The sequence below is a fragment of the Anolis sagrei genome, chromosome Y, assembly GCF_037176765.1.
Source record: "Anolis sagrei isolate rAnoSag1 chromosome Y, rAnoSag1.mat, whole genome shotgun sequence".
NCBI classification, from domain to species: Eukaryota; Metazoa; Chordata; class Lepidosauria; order Squamata; family Dactyloidae; genus Anolis; species Anolis sagrei.
Window position 1 is genome coordinate 20019618 of NC_090035.1, and position 14749 is coordinate 20034366.

Genomic DNA, 14749 nt, shown 5'->3' on the forward strand with positions numbered 1-14749 from the left:
TACTGTAGCGTGACTGGAGAGAAGAATGTAGTTTCATTTGGTTACTTTTCCCTGCGTTTCTGCCACCATGTGAGGTAAGTTGTAATATTGTGAGAAATGGCACTTGGTACACAGAATAGATGGAGCTGAGGCAATCTTCAAATAAAAGTTAACAATTTTATTAAGTACACAGCGTGTGGTTGCAAGACGTAACTTTTGTTATAGAACTTAGAACAATGCTTGGTTAGTTGAATGTTACACTCTTTCAGTTTACACAGTATCTTCCTGAGGTGAAGCACTTATTACAAAACAAAGTTTCAATACAGGGATGTCTCCCTTATCTGATCCTCCCTTGATCAGATACTTAATAAGATTATTCTTTAGCCTTTCCTTAGACTAAAAGAATACTGGCTTCGTTTCCCTTATCAGCCTCTCTAGGCTAAGAAACTTCCAGTAGCTTAATCTGGCTTTCCAAAGCCTCGAAACTTTGCTTCACAATTTACTCACTTTCAGCTACAACCTCCTAATCCTTTCCTCTACCAACTCCTCTAAACCTAAACCCTCACTCCTCACTCCTCGGAACCTAAACCCTAACTAACTGCTTCTTTTTAAAATGCAGATGGATTTCTCTTGCTAGGCTCCGCCCACTTTCCACTCTCCTCTGCCTGGTCTCCTTGGCAACGCCACAATGGATACAACCAGTTATTTCTAGCTTTCAGCTACTGTTACCAAACAAATAGTTAAACAGTTCAAATACATATACCTAGTTTCAATAACTTCCTTACAATCTTCATATTGGAAGAAAGGTATACAGCAACGGGAACCTTGCAGCTCTTGGCACCCCCCCCCCCCCCAATATCTCGCCTGGATACTTTGATTACCTTAGTGACGCCATCCTCTTGGCACACCTGGACTGCCTGGTAGTCATACCTGGCATTGATCATGTCCGGAGGGTACCTGACATCCAGGCTTTCCACCATAAATGGTGCAGCCATGGACTCTGGAAAGAAAGAGAGGCATTGTTTGTCACATTAAGATATGTGCTGCAGTGAGGCATGTTCCCATCCTGGGGAACTACCTTATGGACTGGAGCCCCCGGTGGCGCAGTGGGTTAAACCCCTGTGCTGGCAGGACATTTTAATTTAAAATATAGGTCGCAAGTTCAAATTCTGGGAGAGGCAGATGAGCTCCCTCTATCAGCTCCAGCTCCTCATGCAGGGACATGAGAGAAGCCTCCCACAAAGATGATAAAAACATGAAATCATCCAGGCGTCCCCTGGGCAACATCCTTGCAGACGGCCAATTCTCTCACACCAGAAGCAACTTGCAGTCTCTCAAGTCACTCCTGACACGACAAAAACAAAAAAACAAACAACAACAAAAAATCTTATGGACTCGAATCTCCATGCACAACTCCATGCTCACAGGCACGGCTGGCGGGGACGAGGGAGAGGGCCTTCTCGGTGGTGGCCCCCCGGCTGTGGAACACTCTCCCTGCAGACATCAGGCAGGCGCCCTCCCTCATGTCCTTTCGAAAAAGCCTTAAGACATGGCTGTTCGAGAGGGCATTTAGTTAAGTGCAACAATGTGGTAAAGAAGATCGGAATGGAACAAGGAATATGAGACTGGTTATGATTCTACTAAGAGACGAAGCGGATTTTTAATGTTGTCTGTAATTGTTGTATAGTCTATATGTTGTTGTAATTGGTTTCCTTTGTAAATTGTCTTCTATATGTATTTGTACACCGCCATGAGTCGCCCTAAAGGGCTGAGAATGGCGGTTAATAAGTGCATCAAATAAATAAATATAAATAAATGCTCTGCTATCCTGGGATTCGCAGTTCATATCCCAGGGAACTACTTTATTGATGTGAATCTAAACCACCTTGCCAAATCTGAGGTATGCATTAGATGCGCATCATATGGTAAGTAGCATCATGCTGAGTTGAAGGGCAGGCCAATTCCAGCGCCCACCTCCATGCTCTGCCATCCTAGGATCTGTCGTTTAGTGAGGCATCAAGAGGAGGCTCAAGACTGCAAATGACGGTTCCTAGGACCTCAAGATAGTTTAAAGTGGCTTCATTCTGCAGCAGAGATGCACCCCAAAGTTTTCCTTTCCGTTGCAGGAAGCTTTGATGCCAGAACACAATTAGATTTGATTAAGCAGTGCTTTCAATTCAAGGAAATACAAGGGTAATGGACCTCCACAGCCCTCCGTATTGCTTTTTATGGGTGGGTTCCGACCTAGGAGTCAGAATAGGGGATGTGGTCTCCAAACATCCATATTTGCCAAATCCAAATGATAGGGACTCTCTCCTGATCCCACATGAAGAAAAATGAGACCTAGCCAGGCAATTAGGTGCCAAAAGGGCGGGTGAAACGAAGGGAAGGCTTTGCTTTGGGGAGGGGGTCCCCAATTAGGAGATCTGCTTCCTCTTTCCCACACACCCCTCCGCCCCCTAAATCTCTGCAACATGGAGAGACCCCCAAGCCTGATCCAAAGCCCTTTTACCACGTTATAAGACTCCCCATAAGACCCTAACCTGGCAATCCAATCATTCTCTCTATTCTCCTGCAAAGCAAGGCTGAAGCAGAGGAATGAGGAGGAGCAGGAGGGGGCAAAGACCCTCCCACGTCCCTCATGGCTCCGCCCTCAAAACAAAAAAATTTCCACAGCCCCCTCTTTTTCTCCAGACTGCAAGGCACAGAGGCGCCAGGAGGGGGCATTGGCTTGAAAGGGATCCAGCACTAATTTGAAAGCGATAATAGCGACCTTTCACAATAATAATAATAATAATAATAATAATAATAATAATAATAACACAATCCAGAGCAGAAGAGAAAACTGGCAAAAGAAGGCTCTCCATGGACAGTTCCTAGGAAAAATTGAGAGCCAAATTGACAAAGAAAAAACATGGCTGTGGCTCACAAATGGAACTCCGAAAAAAAGAGATGGAGGGCCTGATTCTGGCAGCCCAAGAACAAGTCATTAGAACCAATGCCATCAAAGCCAGAATTGAAAAGTCGACAACAGATCCCAAATGTAGACTGCAAGAAAGCAGATGGAACAATAGATCACATCCTCAGCTGCTGCAAGAATATTGCACAGATAGATAGAAGGTGAAGACCTGGATGTTTGTGCAGGCGTTTGAGTAATTTAGTGCAATCTGGTAATGGAACATAGGAATGGAACAATGGACGACGAACCTGGACTACGCTTGGATGATGAGAAGATTGGGTACGGTTGTTTTTTGTAATAATTGTGCATTGTAATTGCTTATTGGTAATTTATGGATAATGTGTTAAGTCAAGTGTTATATGTTGTATGGAACCACTGCTGTTTCTACTGTTTTTACTGTTTGTGAACCACCGTGAGTCGCCTTCGGGCTTGAGATACAGCGGTATATAAGAAAAGTAAATAAATAAATAGACTACAAGCAGAGGCATAACACCGTTGCTCAGATGACTCATTGGAACTTGTGCCACAAATACCATTTGTCTACGACAAAGAACTGGTGGGATCACAAGCCAGAAAAAGTTAATGAGAATGAACACACCAAAATCCTCTGGGACTTCTGGATTTAGACAGACAAAGTTTTGGAGCATAATACTCCTGACCTCACAATCGTGTTAAAAAATGAAGTATGGGTTGTCGATGTCACAATCCCAGGTGACAGCAGGATTGCAGAGAAACAACTGGAAAAGCTGACACAATATGAGGATTTAAAAATCAAACATCAAAGACTCTGGCACAAACCAGTAAACGTGGTCCCAGCGGTGATTGGCACACTGGGTGCAGTGCCTAAAGACCTTGGCCTGCACTTAAACACAATCGGCGCTGACAAAATTACCATCTGCCAGCTGCAAAAGGCCATCTTACTGGGATCTGTCAGCATTGTTCGCTGATACATCACACAGTCCTAGACACTTGGGAAATATCCGAAGTGTGATCCAATTCAATAGCCAGCAGAATGTCTGCTGTGGACTCATCTTGTTGTGTTCCAAATTATAATTATAATTATAATTAATTTGATGGAGACCCCAATAATAATAATAGTAATAATAATAGTAATAATAACAATATATTTGAAAGGGACCAAAATAATAATAATAATAATAATAATAATAATAATAATGGATCCCCTGCTGGCTTAGTGGGTTAAACTGCTGAGCTGCTGAACTTGCTGACCAAAAGGTTGCAGGTTCAAATCCAGGGAGTGGCATGAGCTCCCGCTGTTAGTCCCAGTTTCTGCTAACCTAGCAGTTCGAAAACATGCAAATGTGAATAGATCAGTAGGTACTGCTTAGGAGGAAGGTAATGGCCCTCCATGCAGTCACGCTGGCCAAATGATCTTGGAGGTGTCTATGGACAACATTGGCTCTTCGGCTTAGAAATGGAGACGAGCACCATCCCAAAGAGTCGAACACAACTGGACTTAACACAAAGGAGAAACTTTTACCTTTAATAATAATAATAATAATAGATTTTGAAGGAACCCCAATAATAATAATAATAATTGACAGAAATTCTAATTCTAATAATAATAATAATAATAATAATAATATACTGAGCCTCTATTGACTTGGAAGAGAGAGGGCATCTTCAGGCTAGGGCTCCCTGGAAAGGGACCCAAAGGTGGGATATGGATAGGGAATTGGAAAGGGGACCCTAAAGGTCATCTAGACCAACCTGGGTGTTGAAGCCCTTGCCATGAAGTCTTTCCTCTTTGTGAGCAGAGTTCAAATCAGCCTCAACCTCTGAAGCCCTCCCTGAAACCCACCTTATCTTTGCTTTGGGGAGCAAGGGTCATTGGGAGCCTGCAGGGGAAAGCAAACACAGGCCCAGGCCTCTTATCTCATCCCCGACTCCTTTGATTTTGAGTTTTTCCGTATGGCAGAACCAGCTTGGACTAGACAGCTTTGGGGGTCCCTTCCACACCAAGGGTTTTTGTTGCTGCAGGAAAAGATATTTTGGCTAAACACATTAGGACCTCTTCAACATGTTGCCTGAGAGTTCAATGAAGTGTCTTTACTTCTGGAGATTTTCTTAAAGAGGAAGGCCGTCTGTCGGGAGGGCTTTAGTAGTGTCTTGGCAGAATGGTATTGGTCTGGATGACCTCTTGGGGTCTCATCCAACTCTAGGCTTTGATAGTCCTAAAATCATGTTTCTTTATGAACTTTTTCCCGCTAAAATGGCGACAAGGCAACAGCGACCCTGATAACACCAACGGGGCCGAAAATATAATCCTTGACTTGCCGCTTCCATCTCGCTGCAATTTTAACAAGAAATCCTTGCCGATTTGCCGGGGTACCTGGCAAACTAAAAAGACCCGAGAAAGAGTAGAAGCCAAAGGCTGTAGAGCCATACCATCGCTGCGGACTGGAACTGAGCTGCTCCTGAATGGCGCTGGATTAACGGGTAGGCCGTTCTCATCGGGCCTTTCAATTGCCCAAGAATAGGCTCACTGCCCATCGTCCCTCCCCCCCGTTACCCTGGGGAGAGGACCGAAGATTCCGCTAGCGTAGACACCGGGATTACCGATCAGACCCCTCCGGCCACTCTAGGAAGGGGGCTGAAGACCCGCCTGACCCGTGCCGCCGCCGCTCCCTCCGGCCAGAATAGGAGGGAAGTGAAGGGAACGCTAGCTTGTTGCGGCCGGGACTATCCATCTAGCCTCGTCATCATTTTGGCGAGGGGGTTGAGAGCCACTGGCTTGTGCCGCCGCCGTTCCCTCTCGCCAGCCAGGAGCGGGGAATTAATCCCTGCCGTGAGGTAATCGTCTGCCCCCCCCCCCCCCTGTCATCTGGGAAGGGGAAGGGGGCTGAAGAACCGTCTGGCTGTACCGCCGCCACTGCTTATCACCAGCTCAAGCAGGAGACGAGCGGAGAGCCAGCCAGCCGTGGCCTGTCTGGGCCGCGCCGCCAGGCCGATTACTCCCCCTCGCCGGTCTGGGAGGGGTGAGTTAATCCAGCTGTGAACCAACTGGCCCCCTCCTTTTGTCATCGTACGAAGGGGGGCAAAGAGCCGTCTGGCCCGAGCCGCCGCAGTTTCCCTCTCGCTAGCTCAAGAGGAAGGCAAGAGGAATGCCAGCTACTCGCGGCCTGCTGACTGGGCCGCGCCCAATCCGCCATTCCTCCCCTCGCCGGGTGGGTGAGTCAATCTGCCGGAATTGTCCATCGGGCCTCCACTTGCCATCTGTGAAGGGGCTGATGAGCCATCGCCATACCAGTGGGCCCCCACGCCATCTGGAAAGGGCCGCAATTACTCATCGTTGTCCCCCCCCCCCCTCACTGGGTGGGGAGGGGGTGAAGATTCAGCGGGGCTTCACCTAATTTCGGGCCTGCTTCTTCAGGAAGGGGGTTGAAGAGCCTTTGGGCCTCGCCATCAGGATTCTGTGTCGCCTTCTTGCTTCTTTCCCTTTATCTTGTTTTGTTTTTCTTCTTTCCCTCTTTTCTGGTTAGCTTTTGTGGCAGAGTTAGCTAGCTGCATGTTGTTATATGTTGTTGTTGTATGTGCTGGTTGTTGACTGTGTCAGGAGGATTATACATAGGAGATTGATAGCATAGGACAAGGTTTAGATAGGTCAGGGGTCCTCAAACATTTTAAACAGGGGGCCAGATTACTGTCCCTCAGACCATTGGAGGGCCGGACTATAGTGTTTTTTTTAAAAACAGTGACTAAATTCCTATGCACACTGCACCTGTCTTATTTTGCTACTGTTGTGAATCGTAATGTAAATATCTGATATGCATGATGTATTTTTTTTTGTTACAATCTGAACATAAAGCATAGTGATTAATCACAAAAACATAAATATAGGAAATAAATCTATATAAATAAAATGTAATGTTCATTTGTGGGATTAACAGAACTCAAAATCCACTGGACACCTAACAACCCAATGCATGTCCTTCACTCAAAAAATGATTTTGTCATTTGGGAGTTGTAGTTGCTGAGATGTATATTTCACCTACAATCAAAGAGCATTCTGAACCCCACCAACGATGGAATTGAACCAAATTTGGCACATAGTTCTCCCACGACCAACAGAAAACACTAGAAGGGTTTGGTGAGCAGTGTCCTTTGGTTTTGGAGTTGTAGTTCACCTGCATCCAAAGATCACTGTGGACTCAAACAATGATGGATTTGGACCAAACTCAAGAATACTCAATATGTCCAAATGAGAACACTGTTGGAGTTTGGGGAAAATAGTTGGGAGTTGTAGTTGCTGGGATTTATAGTTCACCTACACACAGAGCATTCTGAACCCCACCAACGATAGAATTGGGCCAAACCTCACACAGAACAGCCATGTGGGCCACAGCAACGCATGGCAGTGGATGGCTGCACAAGGGGAAGCGCGAGGCAGGTAAGGGGAAGAGAGGGGAAGGTGGGGGAAGGGGCAGGTGGCGCGGCTTCGGGGCAGCGTCGCCTGTCCTTTCCCCGGCTGAGCCTGCCTTCCCTTGGCTTAAGGGCCCTCCTGAAGCCAGGGGAAGGCGGGGGAAGGGGCAGGCGGCGCGGCTTCGGGGCTGCGCCGCCTGTGCCTTCCCCGGCCGAGCCTGCCTGCCCTTGGGTTCAGGGCCACCTTGAAGCCAGGGGAAGGTGGGGGAAAGAGCAAGTGGCGCGGCTTCGGGGCTGCGCCGCCTGTCCCTTCCCCGGCCGAGCCTGCCTTTCCTTGGCTTAGGGGCCCTACTGAAGCTAGGGGAAGGGGCAAGCGGCACGGCTTCGGGGCTGTGCAGCCTGTCCCTTCTCCGGCCGAGCTTGCCTTCCCTTGGCTTTAGGGCCCTCCTGAAGCCAGGGGAAGGCGGGGGAAGGGGCAGGCGGCGCAGTTTGGGGCTTCACCTGTCCCTTCCCCGGCCGAGCCTGTCTTCCCTTGGCTTTAGAGCCCTCCTGAAGATGGGGGATGGCGGGGGAAGGGGCAGGCGGCGTGGCTTCGGGGCTGCGCCGCCTGTCCCTTACCTGGCTGAGCCTGCCTGCCCTTGGCTTTAGGGCCATCCTGAAGCCAGGGTGAGGCGGGGGAAGGGGCAGGCGGTGCGGCTTCGGGGCTGCGCCGCCTGTCCCTTCCCCTGCCGAGCCTGCCTTTCCTTGGCTTTAGGGCCCTACTGAAGCTAGGGGAAGGGGCAAGCGTCACGGCTTCGGGGCTGCGCCGCCTGTCTCTTCCCCGGCCGAGCCTGCCTGCCCTTGGCTTTAGAGCCCTCCTGAAGATGGGGGATGGCAGGGGGAAGGGGCAGGCGGCGTGACTCCGGGGCTGCGCCGCCTGTCCCTTCCGCGGCCGAGCCTGCCTGCCCTTGGCTTTAGGGCCCTCCTGAAGCCAGGGGAAGGTGGGGGAAGGGGCAGGCGGCGTGGCTTCGGGGCTGCGCCGCCTGTCCCTTACCTGGCTGAGCCTGCCTGTCCTTGGGTTCAGGGCCGTCCTGAAGCCAGGGGATGGCGGGGGAAGGGGCAAATGACGTGGCTTCAGGGCTGCGCCGCCTGTCCCTTACCTGGCTGAGCCTGCCTTCCCTTGGCTTAGGGGCCCTCCTGAAGCCAGGGGAAGGTGGGGGAAGGGGCAAATGACGTGGCTTCAGGGCTGCGCCGCCTGTCCCTTACCTGGCTGAGCCTGCCTTCCCTTGGCTTTAGGGCCCTCCTGAAGCCAGGGGAAGGCGGGGGAAGGGGCAAATGACGTGGCTTCAGGGCTGCGCCGCCTGTCCCTTACCTGGCTGAGCCTGCCTTCCCTTGGCTTTAGGGCCCTCCTGAAGCCAGGGGAAGGCGGGGGAAGGGGCAGGTGGCGCGGCTTCGGGGCTGCGCCGCCTGTCCCTTCCCCGGCCCAGCCTGCCTTCCCTTGGCTTTAGGGCCCTCCTGAAGACAGGGGAAGGCGGGGGAAGGGGCAGGCGGCACAGCTATCGGGCGTCGCCGCCTGTCCCTTCCCCGGCCGAGCCTGCCTTCCCTTGGCTTAGGGGCCCTACTGAAGCCAGGGGAAGGGGCAGGCGGCGCAGCTTCGGGGCTGCGCAGCCTGTCCCTTCTCCAGCCGAGCCTGCCTTCCCTTGGCTTTAGGGCCCTCCTGAAGCCAGGGGAAGGCGGGGGAAGGGGCAGGAGGCGCAGTTTGGGGCTTCACCTCCTGTCCCTTCCCCGGCCGAGCCTGTCTTCCCTTCGCTTTAGAGCCCTCCTGAAGATGGGGGATGGCGGGGGAAGAGGCAGGCGGCGTGGCTTCGGGTCTGCGCCGCCTGTCCCTTCCGCGGCCGAGCCTGCCTGCCCTTGGCTTTAGGGGCCTCCTGAAGCCAGGGGAAGGTGGGGGAAGGGGCAGAAGACGTGGCTTCAGGGCTGCGCCGCCTGTCCCTTCCATGGCCGAGCCTGCCTGCCCTTGGCTTTAGGGCCATCCTGAAGCCAGGGTGAGGCGGGGGAAGGGGCAGGCGGCGTGGCTTCGGGGCTGCGCCGCCGGTCTCTTCCTCGGCCGAGCCTGCCTGCCCTTGGCTTCAGAGCCCTCCTGAAGATGGGGATGGCGGGGGGAAGGGGCAGGCGGCGTGACTTCGGGGCTGCGCCGCCTGTCCCTTCCGCGGCCGAGCCTGCCCTCCCTTGGGTTCAGGGCCGTCCTGAAGCCAGGGGAAGGCGGGGGAAGGGGCAGGCTGCACGGCTACGGGGCTTCGCCGCCTGTCCCTTCCACGGCCCAGCCTGCCTTCCCTTAGCTTAGGGGCCCTCCTGAAGCCAGGGGAAGGGGCAGATGACGTGGCTTCAGGGCTGTGCCGCCTGTATCTTCCCCGGCCGAGCCTGCCTTCCCTTGGCTTTAGGGCCCTCCTGAAGCCAGGGGAAGGCGGGGGAAGGGGCAGGCGGCGCAGCTTTGGGGTTTCACCTCCTGTCCCTTCCCCGGCCGAGCCTGCCTTCCCTTGGCTTTAGAGCCCTCCTGAAGATGGAGGATGGCGGGGGGAAGGGGCAGGCGGCGTGACTTCGGGGCTGCGCCGCCGTACCTTCCGCAGCCGAGCCTGCCTGCCCTTGGCTTTAGGGGCCTCCTGAAGCCAGGGGAAGGTGGGGGAAGGGGCAGAAGACGTGGCTTCAGGGCTGCGCCGCCTGTCCCTTACCTGGCTGAGCCTGCCTGCCCTTGGCTTAGGGGCCCTACTGAAGCCAGGGGAAGGGGCAGGCGGCGCGGCTTCGGGGCTGCGCAGCCTGTCCCTTCTCCAGCCGAGCCTGCCTTCCCTTGGCTTTAGGGCCCTCCTGAAGCCAGGGGAAGGCGGGGGAAGGGGCAGGAGGCGCAGTTTGGGGCTTCACCTCCTGTCCCTTCCCCGGCCGAGCCTGTCTTCCCTTCGCTTTAGAGCCCTCCTGAAGATGGGGGATGGCGGGGGAAGAGGCAGGCGGCGTGGCTTCGGGTCTGCGCCGCCTGTCCCTTCCGCGGCCGAGCCTGCCTGCCCTTGGCTTTAGGGGCCTCCTGAAGCCAGGGGAAGGTGGGGGAAGGGGCAGAAGACGTGGCTTCAGGGCTGCGCCGCCTGTCCCTTCCATGGCTGAGCCTGCCTGCCCTTGGCTTTAGGGCCATCCTGAAGCCAGGGTGAGGCGGGGGAAGGGGCAGGCGGCGTGGCTTCGGGGCTGCGCCGCCGGTCTCTTCCTCGGCCGAGCCTGCCTGCCCTTGGCTTCAGAGCCCTCCTGAAGATGGGGATGGCGGGGGGAAGGGGCAGGCGGCGTGACTTCGGGGCTGCGCCGCCTGTCCCTTCCGCGGCCGAGCCTGCCCTCCCTTGGGTTCAGGGCCGTCCTGAAGCCAGGGGAAGGCGGGGGAAGGGGCAGGCTGCACGGCTACGGGGCTTCGCCGCCTGTCCCTTCCACGGCCCAGCCTGCCTTCCCTTAGCTTAGGGGCCCTCCTGAAGCCAGGGGAAGGGGCAGATGACGTGGCTTCAGGGCTGTGCCGCCTGTATCTTCCCCGGCCGAGCCTGCCTTCCCTTGGCTTTAGGGCCCTCCTGAAGCCAGGGGAAGGCGGGGGAAGGGGCAGGCGGCGCAGCTTTGGGGTTTCACCTCCTGTCCCTTCCCCGGCCGAGCCTGCCTTCCCTTGGCTTTAGAGCCCTCCTGAAGATGGAGGATGGCGGGGGGAAGGGGCAGGCGGCGTGACTTCGGGGCTGCGCCGCCGTACCTTCCGCAGCCGAGCCTGCCTACCCTTGGCTTTAGGGGCCTCCTGAAGCCAGGGGAAGGTGGGGGAAGGGGCAGAAGACGTGGCTTCAGGGCTGCGCTGCCTGTCCCTTACCTGGCTGAGCCTGCCTGCCCTTGGCTTTAGGGCCCTCCTGAAGCCAGGGGAAGGCGGGGGAAGGGGCAGATGACATGGCTTCGGGGCTGCGCCGCCTGTCCCTTCCCTGGCTGAGCCTGCCTGCCCTTGGCTTTAGGGCCATCCTGAAGCCAGGGTGAGGCAGTGGAAGGGGCAGGCGGCGCGGCTTCGGGGCTGCACCGTCTGTTCCTTCCCCGGCCGAGCCTGCCTTCCCTTGGCTTTAGGGCCCTCCTGAAGCCAGGGGAATGTGGGGGGTGGAGCAGGAGGCGCGGCGTCGGGGCTGTGCCGCCTGTCTCTTCCCCGGCCGAGCCTGTCTGCCCTTGGGTTCAGGGCCATCTTAAAGTCAGGGGAAGGCGGGGGAAGGGGCAGGCGGTGCAGCTTCGGAGCTGCGCTGCCTGTCCCTTCCCCGGCTGAGCCTGCCTTCCCTTGGCTTCAGGGCCACCCTGAAGCCAGGGGAAGGCGGGGGAAGGGACAGGGGGCGTGGCTTTGGGGCCGCATCATCTGCCGCTTCTCCACCCCGCGGGCCGGATAAATGCCCTGGGGGGGGGGATGGCCCGCGGGCCGTAGTTTGGGGACCCCTGAGATGGGTGTTCTGGTTGAAGTGGACCCAAGAGAGTCCATGAGACTGACTGTGGAAAGAGAAAGTGAATGCATAGGAAGGTTGTGGATGATATATGGATGTGCATGTTGGCCAGAGAGCATGAAGGTCTGTGTTGGCGTGAGAATTGTGGAAGAACGGGGAGGGTGTGTGGAGCTGTGGAGTGGCTGGTGGAGTGGCTGGAGGAGTGATTGATTGTGATGCACATTGGTTGTGTGTAAGTGGTAAGTGTGAAGTAGTGTTCATAGTTGCTGAGTGGTATTAGAGATAGGAACAGACATAGGAATATATAAAGGAATAGCTGAAACAGAGTCTCATGTGAAGAATGATCTATCGCATCTCTGCGACCTCTTTGGAGATTTGTTCAACCTCTTGTCGCTTCAACGTAAGACCTTGAACAATAAAATGGATCACCTTTTTAGAGTTCTTATTATCAGAACTCCTGTGCAATTTAATCTCCTGTGATAAATCCACAAATAGCTCCCCGGTTAGCCCCCCCCCCCTCCTGGTTTGTACCAATTCGAAACTCCATCTGCCCCAGTTGTTCCTACACAAACGGCCACACTTTCCCACCCAAGAACACTCCCCTTGTTCAGCCCACTCTGTTTCCTTTCCAATTTGACATCGGAAGCATCCCTATATGAGATCTATAGGTTGCTTACCTGTAACCATGGTTTCCTGAGTAGTCACCTGTGAATTCGCACATATGATATCTCTGCGCCTGCGCAAAATAGCTTTCGGAACCTTCTAGAATAAAGAAAAAACGCTTGACTCCTGGCTGGTCCCACCCACCTCGCCCTCGAGTATAAGTAGCCTGTGGGAGGGGCCAGCCACCAGTTCTCTTCCGCCGCAAGGCAGCCAGAAGGCGGGGCATGACACTCGAGGGGAGGACGGGTGGGGATGTGCGAATTCACAGGTGACTACTCAGGAAACCATGGTTACAGGTAAGCAACCTATAGTTTCCTGTCGTAGTCCCTGTGAATCACACATATGATAGATTAGCGAGCTTCTAACCTCGGATGGTGGGCATCATGCCACCGCTGAAAATAGGACCGCTCTGCCAAATTGCGTTTCTCTCCTGGATATGACATTCATCTTGTAATGGGTAACAAAGGAGAGAGGAGATGACCATAAAGCCGCCCGGCAAATAACATCCAGTGGGACGCCCCTCCAGTGGGCTGTAGATGTTGAGACCTCGTCGAATGACCTCTCACAGGAAGAGGCAGGTCACTGCCGGTTATGCGATAGGACAGCTGAATTGTGGACACAATCCATGAGAACAGTCGCTGTGAGGAGACAGGCAGACCTAAGACATCAGAACGGTATTTTATGAAGAGCTAGGGGTCTTTCTAATGGAGGCAGTTCTGTCCACGTAGAAAGCCAGTGCCCTGCGAACATCAAGCAGATGCAGGTTTCGTTCCAGAGGAGAAGTGGAGTTCTGGAAAAAGGAGGGTAAGGTCAGGTCCTGGGAGAGATGGAAGGACGTGGACACCTTAGGGAGAAAGGCTATATCAGTCCTCAGGACAACCTTGTCACTATGGAATTTTAGGTGAGGTGGGTCTGCTCTGAGGGCGCAGAGCTCGCTAGCCCGCCGAGCCGATGTGACCGCCACCAAGAAGGCGGTCTTCCATGATAGGTGAGATAGGCTAATGGTTCAAACAGAGGTTTCATTAGCACCTTTTTTTGGAATATGTTTATTTAGAATATAGTGCTCTTAGAGGAGCTGATAGAAGAGAAGTGTATTAGTGTAAAGAGACAATACAAACAAGCATACAAACGGATAGACAAACATACGACTGAATACAATACAACGACAAATCAATAACAACACTTACCAACACCTTGAGTACTAGTTCCAGGTTCCACGAGGGGGCTACAGAGGTTGTAGGGGGTCTAATGTTCAGGATCCCCCTCAGAAATGTCTTTACTAACAGGTCCGAGAAACAGGAAGGCATTCCCGACTTCCTACGAAACCAGGAAATGGCAGCCAGGTAACATTTTATAGAGGGGTGAGACAGACCTGTGTCCGAAAGGGACACCAAGAAATCCAATACAACAGAAACTGGTGCGGTATTGGGGTCTACCTCACGAGACCTTGAAAAGGAAGAAAATCTGGACCACTTGTATAGGTAGGAACGTTTGGTAGAGGGTCTGTGGGCCGCCTCAATAATGCGGAGCACAGCGTTAGGCAGGTTGGAGAAGGAACTTAAGCGACGGGCAGGATCCGCCAGGCCGTCAGCCTCAGTTTGTGTACCTCTGGGTACAGTACTTGGTCTTGTTGGCATGTCAGTAGGTCGGGTCTGGCGGGAAGACGCACAAATATCCCATGTGCCAGATGGCAGAGCGGGGAGAACCACAGCTGTCTCGGCCACCAGGGTGTTATCAAGATGCAGCAGGTGCCATCCCTCTGGGCCTTCACTACCGTGTGCAACAGCAGAGGAAAGGGGGGAAAGGCGTAGGTTGTCCATCCTGTCCAAGTGTGCAGGAAGGCGTCCCCCAAGCACCCCTCCTCCGCGGAGGCGTGGGTCCTCGCACAAAAGAGGGAACATTTGGCATTGGACTTCGTTGCAAATAGGTCGATGTCCGGGGTCCCCCATGCTCGAAAGAGTCTGTGGACTTCTTCCCAATTGAGGGACCACTCGTGGTGCGCCAGCGGATTGCGGCTGAGGGAATCCGCCAGCACGTTCTGTTCCCCAGGTACGTGTGTTGTCAGTAAGTGAATCCCTCTGTCTATACACCACTCCCATATCTGTGTGGACAGAGCCAGGAGGGTTGGGGAGTGGGTGCCACCCTGTTTGTTCAGGTAGTACATTACCGTGGTGTTGTCGGTAAGTACCGACATTACTTGACCTGTGACCACTCTTTCGAAGGACTTTAGAGCCCTGTGGACGGCCATGACTTATGGGTTGCTTACCTGTAACCGTAGTTTCCTGAATAGTCACCTGTGAATTCGCACATA